The sequence below is a fragment of the Acartia tonsa genome, chromosome 3, assembly GCF_053477335.1.
Source record: "Acartia tonsa isolate MP-2025a chromosome 3, ASM5347733v1, whole genome shotgun sequence".
NCBI lineage: Eukaryota > Metazoa > Arthropoda > Copepoda > Calanoida > Acartiidae > Acartia > Acartia tonsa.
In genome coordinates, this window is record NC_137262.1 from 23,746,216 (window position 1) to 23,764,618 (window position 18,403).

General features: G+C 30.5%; 1 protein-coding gene across 1 annotated transcript in view; it reads right to left on the reverse strand.

The window, feature by feature from the left end:
* Positions 1-18,403, reverse strand: part of LOC145313690 (cyclin-dependent kinase 18-like) — a 198,660-nt gene that overhangs the window by 83,687 nt on the left and 96,570 nt on the right. The window lies entirely within an intron of this gene.

Below are 18,403 nucleotides of genomic sequence, written 5' to 3' on the forward strand. Positions count from 1 at the left end.
TGTTGTTATTATTGTATTATCCTAAATCTAAAATGCTATTAATTTGACAATCAAAGCTATTTCTCCCCCTTTTTCCTTATTATATTAAGAATGAGGTGTCTTTACAAAATAGTTGAAAATCAATTGAGTATAATTTAATTTACCTCAACTCTTTGAAAAAAGAAAGGTATGCTACTGTACAATAAGAACCAGAGTATCAATACTTCCTGTCTTAATATTGGACTTTTTTAATAAGGGATGAGTAAAGGTAAGTTAAAATTTTGTTTGATAACTTTAGCGTGCCTAGTAGTTTACCAGAGGAGGGTGAAACTATTATGGGATTTTAAAAATAGAGAGAGCAGGACTTTCTAATTTTAATATCTCTGGGAGTATTGACATCTCCCTACCGCAGGCAACTGGTTAATAATTTGCAGGATTGTATTAACTAAATGCTCCCTGTACTTCCCTCTGTTTGAAGAACAATTTCTTCACTATCTGTGCTCTGTAATAATAGTTTAAGATTTCCCCAAAGTACAATATGTTCTTCAAGTGCGGCTTTTAAATAGCAACTTATAAATTTGACATTGCAAAATATCTTGAAAAATATTGAATATGTTTGAAGTTTTTTATTTACAGTTTTAAATGATTTTAAGTATGGCTCAGAACCGGTTCTAATCCAGCGGGTATACATCGGTTTCGAAACTAAACTGGAAAATAGATTAAAATGCCCCAAGGAATTTTTTATTCTAATTTCTTTTGTATTAATGAATTATAGTATACTGTAGAACTTTCATGTGAAATGACATTTACTTATTTAGAAACCTCTCATTCATTCTTGGTTCCATGAATAGTTGCAGCAACGCCACTAGCTGTGTTGATTCTTAGAATAAATTATTTACGCGCAAGGAATGTCTTCAGAATTACAATTAGCCAAGATAAGCAAAGCTTCTATTGAATAGAGAAAACGCGGCATTTTCATAATATGAACCATCCATTACATCCCCTGCGCAAAAAAAGTACTAGTATGAAATTAAAAATGATAGGTGATTTAATAACAGAATAAAATAAGATTAAATGTTTCGATTGTTTGTGAACCGTACTTTTATTACTAATGCAAAATGTAAGAGGTCTATTGAAAAAAGAACGAAATTTATAATATGATATGGAAAAACAATGAGTGGGTTGATATTAAGAAGAGGTATAAACCAGTAAGAATGACATAATTTTCTGCTTTTTCTAGTTTTTAAGATTGTGAAAAAGGATTGAAGTATATTATGGTCAGATGTCAAAAACCAAATTGATTAGAACTAAAATAATTTCGAGTAACGAAGCTACTCAACAACGTTAGGTTTTATGTATTTCTGTCACTAAAAGACCTCAAGCAATACAGTCATCTTGCATCATCATATAAACACAAATACACATGCTTGCAAAGATAATCAATAATTTGTTATCTATTCTATATGATTTTTAAATAACTTTTTATTTGGAAGGTAAGATTTCCTATAATACAATCAACTCTTCTTATTGGAAAAAAGATTTTTAGATGAGTTCAATAAAAACTTAGTAATCTACAAAATATGATAAATGATTTAACTTTTAATAGGACACATTTAATAGAAAATCTAAATTAAATCAAATAATTTAGAATTATATTTAAATCACATGTTTTAATCAAACTTCATGTTAAATACATAGATGCAGAGAAAAAGGGGACAGTTGTGGTTAAATATCAACCTTATCTTCCCCCAATATTTTCAAACTAATAAAAAAAGAATTTTACACATATAAATTAGAATTGTATAACAAATCCATTGTCCTATTCCTATATCCCTGGTTAAATATGTTTTGTGTACAATTTATTCAAAAATGTGTACAAAATTTACAATAATTGAATTATCAAATTTTCAGGAATTTGGGGATATGTAAGCAAAAATACTCATCAGGGATCTAAAGGGATAATACAATGACCGATAAATTTGTGCACATCCCCAATTATGATCATCCCTTCATTAGATTACAATTAGTGGTTGAAACGTTTGGACACTCAACTAAATGAACCAACCAATAATGATTAAATTCAAGTCCCCAAGGATGTTAAGCCAACGAATAAGAAAACGTTATTATAAGACTTTGGGGACTAGTGTAATAAACAGCCCAATGTCCCCTCCCTCCCTGGCTATTATGTATATTTTAATTATTCCTATCGGTCCCTCTAACCCTGGGAATTGTGTCACTCTATCATCATAAATCAAAACTGACAAAAATCAATTTGGTCGCGATGAAAGATTTAACTTGAATATATCATAATAAAATCAAATCAAGAAATTATTAAATACGAATTTTTTATTAATGATTTTGAAATGAAACATAAAACAATAAAATAATAAAAAAAAACTGCCGTTTTTTCCCCCATTTATTAAGACAGTCTTATTCTTCAGGTATCTTAAGAATCAGAAAATTGGCGGTAAATTAATTTACATTCCCAATGATTAGAAACAAAATTACCCCTTCTGTAAATTAAAATGATAGGTGGAAAAGTTTGGAAATTTTTATTTAAAGCACCTCCCAAAGTATTTAAGATAAGATAAAACTTTGGGTACTGTTGTAATAACCAGTCCCTTTCAATCATCTCATTCTTACTTTGGGCCCATAGTGCCATCAAGTATTAGTGTGTTAAACATACCTAAAACAAAAATACACAAATGATCATTAAAATAATAATATTCTAAGTAGACTTTGATAAACAAAGTTGTCATTTATACTAAGACATTCATTTGCTATAGAGCAGCTGCGCTACTAAAAAGTAAAGGATTTAATCTTTAACTTAATTAAATAACCTTTAGTATTTTATTTTAAAACAGAACAAAGAACAAATCTACTTAACCACAATCTTTAAATCTTACTCCTCCCTTTCAACAGAGACGGTCATGAGTGAATTTTAGTTTACTTGAGTGAATATTCGGTACAAATTTCCCTATTATTTTAGAAGAATGCAAAGTTATGGTAAAAGGCAGTTTTTAAACTGCTTCGGGTTTCAACCCAATAAAGAGAAAAATTAACAGACTTTTAAAACAAAATCCAAAAAGCTTTTCAATATCCTGATGAGGTTTAGCGACCACAGATCCTTCCTCCTCTAAAATAGCATCTATAAATGTAACACTTTCAAAGGTTTATCAAAAGTAAAAAAATGATAATTCTACTTGAGAACACTGAAGTCCTCGGAAATTCCCCACTTTTCAAAATATAAAAGGTCTAATTAAAAGCATAAGCACCGAGTATAATTGAATGTACAAATGTTAAGTTTTTCTTCTTCTTTGTAAAGTAAAGGTATCATATTGATATTATATATAAATCAAGGATGAAGGGATTGTACAATTAAAGATTATTAGCAAGAAAAAAATAACCACTATTGATAACCTACAACCACTTCATACCCAGTAAAAGGGATACAATAAATTCAGGTTTAGAACATTTAAACTCTAAGATTTTATAATTAATGACTCTAATTTCACACAGAGGATGACCTTTTAATTTAAAAAAAATGTTTAACCCTTTACCCCTGAGAGTGTATGTAGCGTATGAACAAAAGAATCCTTTCAATAGATAATAAAATGCATTTTCGCCAAGAAAGAGATATATCAAACTTTTTCCTATCTTCATTCCCCCAGCCACTAACTGTAAAAAAAATTGAGAAAAGACCCAAGTTTATCACATCTACTCACGTAAAAATAGACTGTTTATTGAATTATTCTCCCACTTGCTACCATTTGAAGAATTAAGGACACTCACTTAAGGAGAAAAATAAATTTAAAGTTCATTGTCTTATCCTAGGAACCTTACAAATATCATTTGTGAATCAAATCCTAGAGAAAAATAAAAGAATGTGTATACCGAAAGGATCTTGGTAACCGCTGAACCTATATGTTTCTCCTGTACCGTGTAGCTTCTCATATGTCCAGGGAAGATTCAAAACTATTTTGGGGCCCCTAGGGGCGGAGCAGCAAGTGCAAAATAAAGTAACAGTATGATTGTTTATATTTACATAAAATACCAAAATGGCATTTCTATAAAATCTTTAAAATTTGGCGGGTTTTTTTTACCGTGTATTCTCCGCTACAAACAATTCTAACCTTTATTCATTTTTATGGTAACAATTTGTAGCTACTCTTTAACTCAAAATATCTGTAAATATTTGTAAATAAAGATTGATATATGATTTTAAACATTTGGTACTTTAATCCCGGATAATGAGTTTTTTAGCAGCTTAGAACTAGATGAAAATATCTTTATTTAAATGTAGTCTTATTTTCCTTAACTGATTATCAGAGATAAGACAATGGACCCTTAATGAACGTACAATTTATCGCTCTGTAGATTAAAATTAGAACCAACAAATTAAGTTTTGATAAATATCAAAGTTTTTAAGTAAACAAATTAGAAAACGTGCTTTTCTAAAACTTTGAACATTACCAGATTTGTTTCTTTCATGGAAGTTGACATCCTTGTTATCTATATCTAAAGAAGCTTAACTAAGGCAAACAGTTTTACTATACTGTATAATAGTTGATAAAAGAATTCATATTTAGGCATCAAAATAGCCCATATATAATAATTAGTGTTACATTTATGCAAAGACACTACAATACTTTAATAAACATTTCTAGTATGATTTTGTCCACGGATACGCTGATAAAAAAATCATAGGTTTGTTTCTATTGGGTGTTCAGCGAAAGAAAATAATATTTTTTCGCAATTTAAAACCGGTTTAGGTAAACAAACTCTGTACGAATAACAGCTGCAACTCTGGTAATTTAGGATGCAAAATATACCTAACTAATGATGTTTTCTTTTATAACTTTATATTACAACAATGACAAAGAAACCAAAGTGTAAGAGTGTCCGTCCAATATGCAAAAGCCTCCTGTCTTAAGGCAGGGCGGAGCCTTTAATTGGTAATTTGCATCCCATAGATTTTATCAGCCATAAAGGGTTAGGAAAATTTGATAAAACAAAGATTTTGAGCAAAGCATTGTAAAATCCTTTCTCGTATTCATTCGAATCCGGTGGATAGGAACCGGTTCTCATCCATACGAAAAAACTATGTCTAGCATCGTATTATATCCAGAGATGGGTTTTTAATAAATGCCGCGTTTTTTCGACAATTTTTTAGACATTGATTGATTGAACGAAGACGATGGGAGAGTATACAACATAAGAATTTAAAATTTTAAAATTATTATTTTAGCCATACAACTTAAATCCATTTTCGCTGCATATTTATCAATGCATCTTTTTAGATCTGTATTAGACATTATACAAATGGCCAAAATGATAATTTTAAAATTTTGAATACTTAAGTTGTATACTCTGCTAAAAACCTTATTCCATCTTGAAGATCAATGCCCCGTACGATTTTAACAGAGTATACAACTTGAGAATTCAAAATTTTTAATTATTATTTTAGCCATTTGTATAATGTCTAACACAGCTCTAAAAAGACGCATTAATAAATATGCAGCGAAAATGGATTTAAGTTGTATTAGACATTATACAAATGGCTAAAATAATAATTTTAAAATTTTGAATTCTTATGTTGTATACTGTTCCATCGTTTTCGTTCAATCAATCAATGTCTAAAAAATTGTCGAAAAAACGCGGCATTTATTAAAAACCCATCTCAGCTTTCTACGAATATAGAAATGTACAATCATAAGATTAAAACCAGTTTTTTTAGCCGGTGCCTTCGGCACCACGGGGCTAAAAAAAACTAGTTTTATTCTCATAATTGTACTTTCTATATCCGCGGAAAACTGTTTATAATACGATGCGAGAAATAACTATTCTAGTATGGTTAAGAAACCGATTATTATCCGCTGGATTTGAACAGGTTCTAAGCCATATTGAAAAATCATGTATCGTATCGTATTTTATATCCAGTTTTCTACAAATACAAAAATGTACAATCATAACATTAAAACAAGTTTTGTTAACCAATGCTTTCGACATCTCGTGGCTAATAAAACTGGTTTTAATCTTATAATTGTACATTTTTATATCCGCGGAAGGCTGTTTATAATACGATGCGATAAATAACTATTCTAAATATAACACAACTGTAACAATTTGACAGAGACGCTTTGTAAAAGTCTTAAGTATTATGAGATGTTATAAAATAAAACATTTTTTTTAAACAAGTTCAAAATATGTTAACAAAACACCTATTTTTGACCTATTTAATGTTAATTTCTGCCTGTATTTTCCCCCTTTGTGTTTGATTAGGTTGTGCATAAGTCAAATCAATCTTTTATATATTGAGATATTTCAATCTGGTTAAATAACATTTTTAATTAGTTTCAAGGTGGAACTTAAGCAGATTTTTATCTGTGAAAGCAAAGCTTTTCTGCATACTGGGTGTATGAAAACTTCCACATGTACTTAAAAGTAACGTGTATGGCTTATTTAAACCATTCACTTCAAAGAATTTCAAACATTTAACAGATATTTCTGTTGCGATTAGGTAATATGTAAGAAACTTATTAATAATTTCTATATATTTTTGCTTTTTTGAAATCTAAAAGTTTTTTCTAAAGAAATATCAGAGCGGTTTTACGAGCGTGGCATATTCCGAAGCTCGCTTAGAGGCAAGTACTCCAGATTTAATAAGTTCATTTATAATAGCCGATCTTTATCTAATAAATATTTAACTCACTGCACGTCTATAATTGTTTGTATTATCATTCTTTCTGATTTGAATGAACTTATTTTGTCTTTCGTATTGAATAAGATTTAAACATTAATATATAATTAAAAATTTAGATTTTAAATATGTTTCCTAACACAACTAATTTTAATACAGAAATACATTCCTTTGATATATCAAATACTAGGATTTTTTGCGAACTTTTTCAAAATTCATATTTGATCCTTTTTTTCATACAATTACGTAACAGGATTAAAACTAAAAATATTATTTTTATGATTCCAAAAGTAGATTATATCAAAATATTTTTTCTTTTACACCGATTACAAAAAAATATGACGCTGAACCAAATTATAAGACCAGTAAGAAGAGGGGTCTGTGATTTTCATTGAATTTTTTTATATATTTTTTTATGCATTTTTGTGCATTATTAACCTTTCAAAATCATACAAGCAAAAAATTGGACACACCTTAACTTTATAATTTTTATTTCACCAAGAAAAAATATCAAATCTTCCCTATAATTAGAACATAAACGTTCGTTTACAATAATGACTAACTTAAAAGTCTTATCTTATATTGCATAGAAAACTTTACTATTTTTCGATCCACCTATTGTTTTGTTTTATTGCTACGCTACTTCTGGGCTCTTAACATCATAGGTATAAAAAAGGAAACCTGTACTTTAGTAAGCATAAAACATTATTCCCTTCCTTATTCATGTTACAGTATTTTTACAATATTTTTACATAGCCCATTTAAATAAGTTTTTTTTATAAATATCATTTTAAAACAGTAGACCAGAGATATGTATGGTATGTTCTAAAAATACAGAACAAAACCGAAATATATTGCCTATATAATTTTACATTTCTGTGTGTAATTTCTATAAATGTGTGGTACATTTGAAATAAAGTGGATCCTGTGACGTAAATAAAAATAATGACAAATCTATTAATAAAGTCTAATTATGCACTTGTACTTTCAGAGAGGCTCCGCGTCCAAGAAAATAACCTGGCAATTTGCCTTTCTCAATTGACAAAATAATTAGGCAATCAATGTTTTATGTTTTTTACCGCATTGGAGAATTTAAGAATTGTATAATATATAAATATACCTATTTATTGTACATTTAAATGGAGAAAATAAGTAGACTTATGTATATACAAGTTCTGTCCAAGTATGTCTGAAAAGCTATGGTGGAAAAGGCATTTTCTCAGCTTCTATTTAGTATATACTGCAGCAATTATTTATATAGATTCTTTTGACAATTAAGCATCTACTCATAATAAGAGTTTGCTTTTCAAAGCCATATGGAAACAACAAATCAAATCTCCAGTTTTTATATTCTTTTTCTAATTTATTCATCCTTGTGTACATGCTCTTAAATCTTTTATATTTAATCTTTGTCCTCCCTGTTCAATAACTAATTGGAAAATAAGAACAACTGTATGCTTATGCATTGTTAGTATATAAGTAATGAACAAATAAATATCGATCATTATTATTGATGTGTTGTCCTAAATATGGTGGAGTTATAATTATCTATGAAAGGATGCAAGATGGGGGGAGGGGGGGGATAAAGTTAGTTAACTTAATTTATAATCCTTTTCCCCTAAAAAAAAATACCAAGGCAGAATTTAAAATTTCAATATTTTTCAAAATATTTTCTTCAAGCGTCCTATCCCAGTATCCCTGCAATAGATATATCATGAAAACTGATCTTGTAATAAATATAGAAATTCTAGATGATCAATCCCTTAAGAGGACCAATAGGAAAATTCTTCGTCTCTTATAAATTCCTTTTTAAGTTGGACGTATTTTTGTGTCTGATTGACCATCTAATGAAATATATCTATTATTGTTGCATTCATAATAGACGTTTTAAATAGATGGATAAACTTCGCAAACATATCATTACCATTTTCTTGGAAGATTTTGAAAATCAAATGTACAAATGATAGTTTATGGTAAATATTTAATAAGTTTGGTTATATTATGAATAATATCTATATATGATATTAGTTATCTTTGAATATAAAGAACTAGCAGCTGCACCTGTTTAACATCTAGGGGCTATAAATTCGAAGAGAAATTAAAGAATTTAAACCGTTTCAGGACCTGTAAGAACCTTCACTAAGTAAAACCATATCAGCTGTTTGCGAGATTCTTCGCTATAGTAAAAAAAATTTACTACTTTCTATAATAGGATTACAGAGGTCACTATATTACCTATTTATTACTCTATTGGAAGCATACATATTCAAAGTATAATCATGCTTGTGATGGATATCATAGTTTTTATAGTTGGCTCTTGTTCTATAACAAGTATGACAACATCCATAAAGCGAAGCACTGAAACGGTAGTACAAACGGACATTAACACTTGTATAGTGTCTGAACTGAATAATCAGAATATAAAAGTATAAGAGTCGAAGCAAAATTGTAAGTAAATTTGTTGAAAAACTGCTTGATACAGGATAATGTTTATGGACATTCTTACATTTTTAGGAGTTGATTATAGAGTTGCTTCGCTTATAATATTGTTCTTTATTGTCCCAGGAATCAATATACCAAAAATCAGATCAAACGGATAATAAGATCACATAAAAATTTGTTGTTAAAAAAGTAGAAAAATCAACATGTTTAAAATGGACGTACGGACATTCTGGTAATGATTATTAAGTTGCTAAGCTTTCTAAATAATACCTAACTACTACAGGAATCATCATGCAAAGTTTGAAATCGATAGGACAATTCTAACATGCCTAAATTAACGAATAAAAACTATCTATCTCGGACGGACGGACGTACGGACGGACCGACCCTAATTATAGAAAAGCTTCGCTTTTAATAATACTTTATATTCTGCTCCTATCTTTCAACAGATATCTTAAACTTTGCTCTTGTACTTTTACAATGAAATAATTATGGTTTAATTAAATATTATGGTAAAATAACATACTGTTATTGTTATAAATAACAAAAATGAAATAGAACTTGATATTTTTCAAATGAAAGTTTAGAGGCAAATAGTTTTTCATCATTTGTCTTATTCCTACCCATAGAAAAGAAAGAGTACTAAGATAGATGAATGTTTGGATGTCATTAACAAGGGCAAATAAGAAAAGGGGCGAGGCTCAACTCTTTTTACCAAAACCTACATATTTTTTTTCAACCTTGCATATGTAGGTCAATAATTTATATTATGATATTAGAGGGATAGTTCCAAAGAATTAAGATATGAATGTGAATTTCAATATACAATCTTAACCTATTACGTCAATTAATGACAATTTTTAAAAATTTTCATTAGTCGTTTATTATAAGAAGCCTCCCCCCCTTTAGATTTTTTCACAAAAAATAACGTTCAGAATATTGAGTTTCAATGTATAAAACTTACAAGGTCGAAAGTATCAAATTTAAGGGATCAAAATTTAGTCTATTATAGTTGACAAAGCATTTTATTTAAAATTTTCAAGTTTATTTGTAACCTTATACTTTTTTTTAAATTACACATTTTTGAGTACATACTACATAGCCAAAATCTATTTGTAGAATTGGATTAATTAAATATGCCATAAACCTATCTCTCTTACAATCTGCTTACTTTTTGAAACATGCAAATCAAAGCTTGACAAACTCAAAATTCAAGAGAAGTGAAGAGATCTCCTAATCGAGGATTTAAGAACACTAAATAGATTCTAAATAGATTCTAACTACAAATATAAAAATAGCTTTCTAAAAAGAGGCCTTTTTTATAATAAATATTTATATATAACTCAATCAAAAATCTCACACTAACTTACAGTTGTGTATTTAATACATAATGAAATTGTGTCTTGTAATTATAAGCGTAGGGAAGGAGGTTGTACATCCCCCTTTATTTTGAAATTTGGAAGGCCTCTTATTTCCTTTTTTCTGTGAGGTTATTTAACCCTCTATCCTTTCTTACTTGACCTTACAAAAAAAATGAAGTATGAGAAAAATTGACCTTTTTAATTTATCAATTTTCGTTAAATCGAGCAAGGTTTTGGTCCCATAACTTGAAGGAAGGTTAAATCAAGTGTAAACAAGGTTTCATCCTATGTTAAGAGTTCATGCAAAAATAAAAAATAAATTGTTTTAAAAAGCAGCTTTTCTGTGACTAAGATATGTCCCTTCCTAAATATTCGAAAATAGTCTATTTTGATAATCATTATTATGAAAAAAATAGCCCTGGACTTTTAAACTTTAATTTTTTACTATTAAGCTTTATCTAATATGTAGATTTATTTGCTGGTAAGTTTGAACACTTTATACAGGGACAGAGTAAAGAAAAGGATGAGAAAAGGTTAGATTTTTAAACAGCCATTTTTTGGCTAAAGTTTGGCTTTATAAAAGCTTCCTGAAAAAAACACATAAACCATTTAATCAAGTATACTGAAAATAATAGTACGAATAAGACAATAGGGAAAACAATGAAGAACAATCCTTAAATAAACTTTTTGGATGTAATGAAGAAACATGTTGAAAGAAAGGGGTTTGTCTGTTGAAGTAAGATAAGATAAATTGCAACCTTACTCACACACACAAACACACACACTTATTCAAACCTATCTTAATTGATCATAACCTCAAAGTGTTCCCTACTCCAAGGAACCTGTATTTCTTAGAAATCTTCCCCCCCCCCTCCCCTCCCTCCATTAGATACAGAAAAAATCAGTGATTATAATTCTTACGTCATGTGATGTAATCTTACAAATATTGTAACCACATAAATAACAGTCTTTAACCTTGGGGATAAAAATTTTATTAAAATTTGAAATACTTATATTTTTAAAATCTTAATTTTAAATAAATGGATCATAAAGTATCAACAGTTTTTAGTGCATTTTACATGAAAAATCGATTTAAGTTGCGAAGCATTATTAAAAGTGTGATTATTTACTCATCTTAGCAAAATTCTAAGTTTTATGCAGAATATCCATATTTACACACGTATGAGTAAAAATACAACAAGTATAAAACTTAATTGTATGACATTATTGTCTTCAAATCTACTTAATAAATTTTCGCATATGTACATTTTCTAATAGTACATTATTGCATGTAATGATAAATAAATATAAATAAAACATTAAGGGGGGGGTCCGTAATGACATCTATTCGTAAACCGTGAGCAAAATGGTATAAATATTTAGCTAGACCCTTCAAACTTGGTATATAAGCCTAGTCCTATAGGTATTACATCTAAATGGCAAAAAAATCCAAAATTTTTTATTTTAAGGTTAGGTTAGGTAAGAAAAACCCTGCGGAAATGGGGTTTTTAGGCTTTTTTTAGTCTATTTTGATGTGGAAACTTACCTTAAATTATTTTTCTTAGGGTTTTAACTTAAATACACTGTGTCTATTCATATGGACATTTCTTAAGATGATTCAGCAAGTCTTGGACCGACCCCAGGGGGCTAGGTGGGTGGCCTGCAGGGGTTAAGTGCATTTTTCCCAATATATATGTTGTGATACATCAAATTATAGGTTTTTTAGGTCAAGGAACTCAAATTCAGAGCTAAAATAAGCATTAGACTAATCTGAAGCTAGCCCCAGCAGGCTAAGTTGGTGGCCCGCAGGGGCTAAGTGCATTTTTTCCAATATATATCTTGTTATATATCAAAATATAGGTTTTTTAGGACAAGAAACTCAAATTCTCAGCGAAATTAGCATTAGACTAACCTGAAGCTAACCCCCCCGGGCTAGGTTGGTTTTCTGCAGGCCTTAAGAGCATTTATCCAACCTAACCTAGAAACTTACTTATATTTTTACAGGTTTTTTTTCTTGAATAAACTGTGTCTATTAATGAGGACTTTATTTAAGATGATCCAGCAAGTCGGGGACGGACCCCAGCGGGCTAGGTGGGTGGTCCGCAGGGGTTAAGTGCATTTTTCCCGATATATATGTTGTGATACATCAAATTATAAGTTTTTTAGGTCAGTAACTCAAATTCAGAGCTAGAATTAGCATAAGATTAATCTGAAGCTAGCCCCAGCGGGCTAGGTCGGTGGCCCGCAGGGGTTAAATGCATTATTTTCCAATATATACCTTGTTATATATCAAAATATAGGTTTTTAAGGTCAAGAAACTCAAATTCAGAGCTAAAATTGGCATAAGACTTACCTGAAGCTACCCCCCGCGGGCTAGGTAGATTTTCCGCAGGGCTTATGTGCATTTTACCTAACCTAACCTAGAAACTTACTTATTCTTTTGGTTTTTTCCTTGAATAAACAGTGTCTATTAATGAAGACATTATTTTAGATAATCCAGCAAGTTGGGGACCGACCCCAGTGGGCTAAGTGGGTGACCCGCAGGGGTTAAGTGCATTTTTAAAAAGTATGTGTTGTCATACATAAAATTATAGGTTTTTAGGTCCAGAAATTCAAATTTAGAGCTAATAATAGAATCAGACTAATCTGAAGCTAGCCCCTGTGGGCTAGTGGGGTTGCCTGCAAGGCTTAAATGCATTTTACCTAACCTAACCTAGAATCTTACTTTTTTAAAGGTTTTTTAATTGAATAAACTGTGTCTATTCAGGAGAACATTATTTAAGATGATCCAGCAAGTCGGGGACTGACCCAGGCGGGCTAGGTTTTACTTAGATACACAGTGTTCATTCCTAAAGCCATCATTTAAAAGATTCTTTATACAGGAGGCTGACCCAAGGAGGCTAGAAGAAAGGCCCGCAGGGGGTTAATTAAAATTTTTCAAAAGTATTTACTGCATCAAACTACAGTTTTAGTTAGGTCAAGAAGCTAAAATAAGATTTTTCAGATTCTGATGATTTGAGATAAAAAAATTTGAGTTTCTTGACCTAAAAAACCTAGGTATAATTTGATGTATGACAACACATACTTTAGAAAAAATGCACTACACCTCTGTGGGCCACCCACCTAGCCCACTGGGGTCGGTCCCCAACTTGCTGGATTATCTAAAATAATGTCTTCATTAATAGACACTGTTTATTCAAGGAAAAAAACAAAAGAATAAGTAAGTTTCTAGGTTAGGTTAGGTAAAATGCACATAAGCCCTGCGGAAAATCTACCTAGTCCGCGGGGGGTAGCTTCAGGTAAGTCTTATGCCAATTTTAGCTCTGAATTTGAGTTTCTTGACCTTAAAAACCTATATTTTGATATATAACAAGGTATATATTGGAAAATAATGCATTTAACCCCTGCGGGCCACCGACCTAGCCCGCTGGGGCTAGCTTCAGATTAATCTTATGCTAATTCTAGCTCTGAATTTGAGTTACTGACCTAAAAAACTTATAATTTGATGTATCACAACATATATATCAGGAAAAATGCATTTAACCCCTGCGGGCCACCCACCTAGCCCGCTGGGGTCCGTCCCCGACTTGCTGGATCATCTTAAATAAAGTCCTCATTAATAGACACAGTTTATTCAAGAAAAAAAACCTGTAAAAATATAAGTAAGTTTCTAGGTTAGGTTAGATAAATGCTCTTAAGGCCTGCAGAAAACCAACCTAGCCCGGGGGGGTTAGCTTCAGGTTAGTCTAATGCTAATTTCGCTGAGAATTTGAGTTTCTTGACCTAAAAAACCTATATTTTGATATATAACAAGATATATATTGGAAAAAATGCACTTATCCCCTGCGGGCCACCAACCTAACCCGCTGGGGCTAGCTTCAGATTAGTCTAATGCTTATTTTAGCTCTGAATTTGAGTTCCTTGACCTAAAAAACCTATAATTTGATGTATCACAACATATATATTGGGAAAAATGCACTTAACCCCTGCGGGCCACCCACCTAGCCCCCTGGGGTCGGTCCAAGACTTGCTGAATCATCTTAAGTAATGTCCATATGAATAGACACAGTGTATTTAAGTTAAAACCCTAAGAAAATATAATTTAAGGTAAGTTTCCACATCAAAATAGACTAAAAAAAGCCTAAAAACCCCATTTCCGCAGGGTTTTTCTTACCTAACCTAACCTTAAAATAAAAATTTTTGGATTTTTTTGCCATTTAGATGTAATACCTATAGGACTAGGCTTATATACCAAGTTTGAAGGGTCTAGCTAAATATTTATACCATTTTGCTCACGGTTTACGAATAGATGTCATTACGGACCCCCCCCTTTGCACATGTAAAAACATGTGCAAATCAGGCAGTACGACAATATTCACAAGTAAAATCTCATTTCATTGGAATCTTGAAATACAAATTTCAGACTTTCATCTTTAAAAACAGAAGAGAAAACATTTCCCTTTAAGATAGCTTTAGAAAAAAACGAACGGACTTAAGGAATTTTAGAGTAGCTTTGCTACTAATAAAAAGATATTAATCTATGTAGGAAAAATATCCTGCTTGTAATTGAATACCAAACTATTAACCTGTCCTTGTATCTATCTATCTATCCATCAGCAGTTTTAAGGATTCCTGTTCTGACACTCAGTAAAACTTGGCAGCCGTCATCAAGCCGCCAAAAAATAGTTATTTAACTGCTTTTTCAGGTTGTTAAGGAAAAGAAATATAGCAACCAAACGAAAAAACTTTTTACAGATGCTTTCTGCAATTGCATCTTATTATGTAAACTAAAATGTTCTAAAAATCCTATCAGTTTTTACTCGAAAACTTATGCGAAAAGTGCTTTAACCCTTTACATATCAAAGAAAACGGCGATTTGATTGCAGATTTATGGCAGCTACCGAACCTTTTCCATGTATTATATATGCTTGAAAGCGTGGGCTTTGTAAGTACTAGTTATAAAGTTAATAACAAAAGAGGATTATTCCTCCTAATTGGCCAAAAAAGATTTTTGAGTTTTTTAATATACAAAATAAATAAATTGGAAGCTAACAAGAGCATGATGTAAAAAGAATTAAAGGAGCTAAAAAGAGTATCAACAGTTGCTGTAAAAATTTTGATTATAAACACTGAAATAAATATGTATTATAATGATTTAATAACTTTATTGGAATAAGTTTTAATCTTATGTAACATGATCTAAACTAAGCCCTGCCTGTCCCCTCGTTTTATATTATGTCAATTTTCAAATAATTATTTTTCCTTTTTTTAACATTAAAAGAAAGTATTAAGAACATAAGATAAAACAGAAGGAATAGTTTTTGATCCGGTGTAACATTGGATGATATAAAATCTTTTTAAAATACCAGAAGCAAATGAAGTTTTTCAGTAGTCTATTTAGGACTAAATAAAGAAAACTAATCTTAATTGGTAGCATATAATTATTGTATTATTTTTCTGGTATTTTTTTTGTAAATAATAGCTTATACAGAATTTAATTTTAAAAACTACCTACTTCTTTGATTGTACTTTAAAGCTTAATCCTTTTTCTTAACTTAACTATCTAATTGTATATTCAATTAGCCCGTGTTTATGTGTGTGTGTGTGTATTTCATAAGAATACACAAAAAGTTATATTCTTTAACTCATACCTACCTACCTTTATCAAATTAATTTTCCTCAAATTAAAAAAAGAATTTAATAGTTTCCATTAAGGTGTATAACCTTAGAGAGAGGGGGGGGGGGGCAATGGGCTATTTATGACACTGGTCCCCAAACTTTTATAATGACGTTTTCTTATTCGTTGGCTTAACAACCTTGGGGACGTAAATGATTTTGATGGTGCTAATTAAGTTGAGTGTTCAAACGTTTCATTCAACCAGTATTTTTTATTTAAATAGAGGGTGATTTGTGTTTCATCATTAGAGATGATTGTACATCAATTTATCGTATTGTCTTATCCCTTTAGATTCCTGTGTGTATATAAAATCTTCTTAAATAAGTTAGAGCTACATGAACACCGTTTATAAACCATGTCAGAATGGATCTTATTTTCAATCAATTTCAAAAACATACCTAAAATAAGAAAATAGAACATTAGTATAACATTAATAGCAGGCATGATCTTATTTCGAAACGACAAAGACAATTGTGTTCATTAGTAATGCTGCAATAACATGCTATCAAGAGAGTAACTTTGCATTTTTAATTTTACAAATGTGAGTTATGATATTTTAGATCATTAATACAATCTACACCAGTCAAAGATACGTTAATAGTCAGATTGACAAACGTAAGGACTCTTGTTAGAGAGTAGACCCGAAACTAAAACCATAAAACTATAACCATTATTAACTACCCTTGTTTTATATAAAGCTATTAAATTGAAGGAGGGTTGATTTGACTACATATAGTTTACCGACTTCCTTTATTGTTTTAATAAGATGTTTTTACAAAATAAATCATAGATGAATATGAATAATAAACTTTCTTGTGAATAAAGAGTATTATAAATCTAAAGTGAAGGGAAACTTTAGCTAGAAATCTTGGTATTATGGTCAATTAATAATGTATTACTTTTCATTTAGTAATCTAGACATTAATGTAACAATGTATGGACATTTTGAAATAGTTAAAAATAATATTCTCCACATAAATCTAGACTTCCTTAGCTAGTTGAAAGCCACCCTTGTCAAGGACATAAAAAAAATTGAATTAAAGGCTATGTTACATGTATAATTCCTTGGTATGGGTGTGTGTGCGCGTTCTGAAATTTAAATTAATACTTTACCTACTTTGTGTTTTATACAAGTTTTCGGTCAAACGTACGTACGGACATGCCATAGTTTTAGAGAAGCAGCCTAGTTTGGTGTTTACAGCCTAGTTGATGTCTCGTTTGTGCTAGGATGACAGAATTTATGCACTGTTAATAGTTTCTTGGTTGGCCCGTGTCCCAAATTCAGGCCATTATATAAATATTAGACAAATTCGTGATAGACTAGTTCATAAATATTAACTTTACAAAAAAAGGGCTTGCCTTTGTCTCATAATAAAGCATGGCTTAAACAGTTCTGTTTTCAAGGGAATCCCATTAAAAAAGATTTTTGGTCCTCCATGTCAAAGCATGATAACACTATTAAACAATTTCAGAATATTAGTAAAGGTTTACTTTTGCTTACTCTAAATTCATGCATATTCTGAAGTTTTATATATAGCTTCGTCCCTAGCTTTTTATTGCATTGTCCCTTAAAGCAAGTTATATAGATGGAAGGTATGAAATAAATTTTGGCTGATAACATTCAAAGATAACTATATTCTTCATGCACAGTGTTAATAATGGTACAATGAAATTAATATCAATCTAGACCATTTGATTTTTAAAGGTACTTTTAAATATGTACTTTTTATTCAAGTATTCAATCACTGCTTGAAAGGATTGGAGCAGGATAAGACCTACGCAATGTTTCATTATTAAGCCAATTAGTTTAAGTATTGTTACAAATATCAGTTTTACATTGATCAACACGGAAAACATACTTTTATATGTACTAGTGACTACGCCCCTAGCTCTATAGGCTCTGTATTCGAAGAGGCGAAGAGTGGGTTGAAAAATAGCCTAAAAACATCCTCAGGCTTAAATCTGAAAATAGAAGTACCTAAAACTTTCACAGAAGCTATGTGAAGCTTCCCTTAAAAAGAGAACTTTATCGTTTTAGGAGTTATTGAGATCTTAAGCTTGCTACTTTATATAATAGGATTCATTTGCACAGCCCTCCAAATCCTTAAAACCAGCGGCAACATTATCTACCGCCAGTTGTTTTACTAGATTTTCCGAAGCAGATCTTTATTTTAACAAACCGCGGCTGCTGGCATCCACCCAAAAGTCAGACAGCTTTAAATCATTGTATGAAGTGATATAACT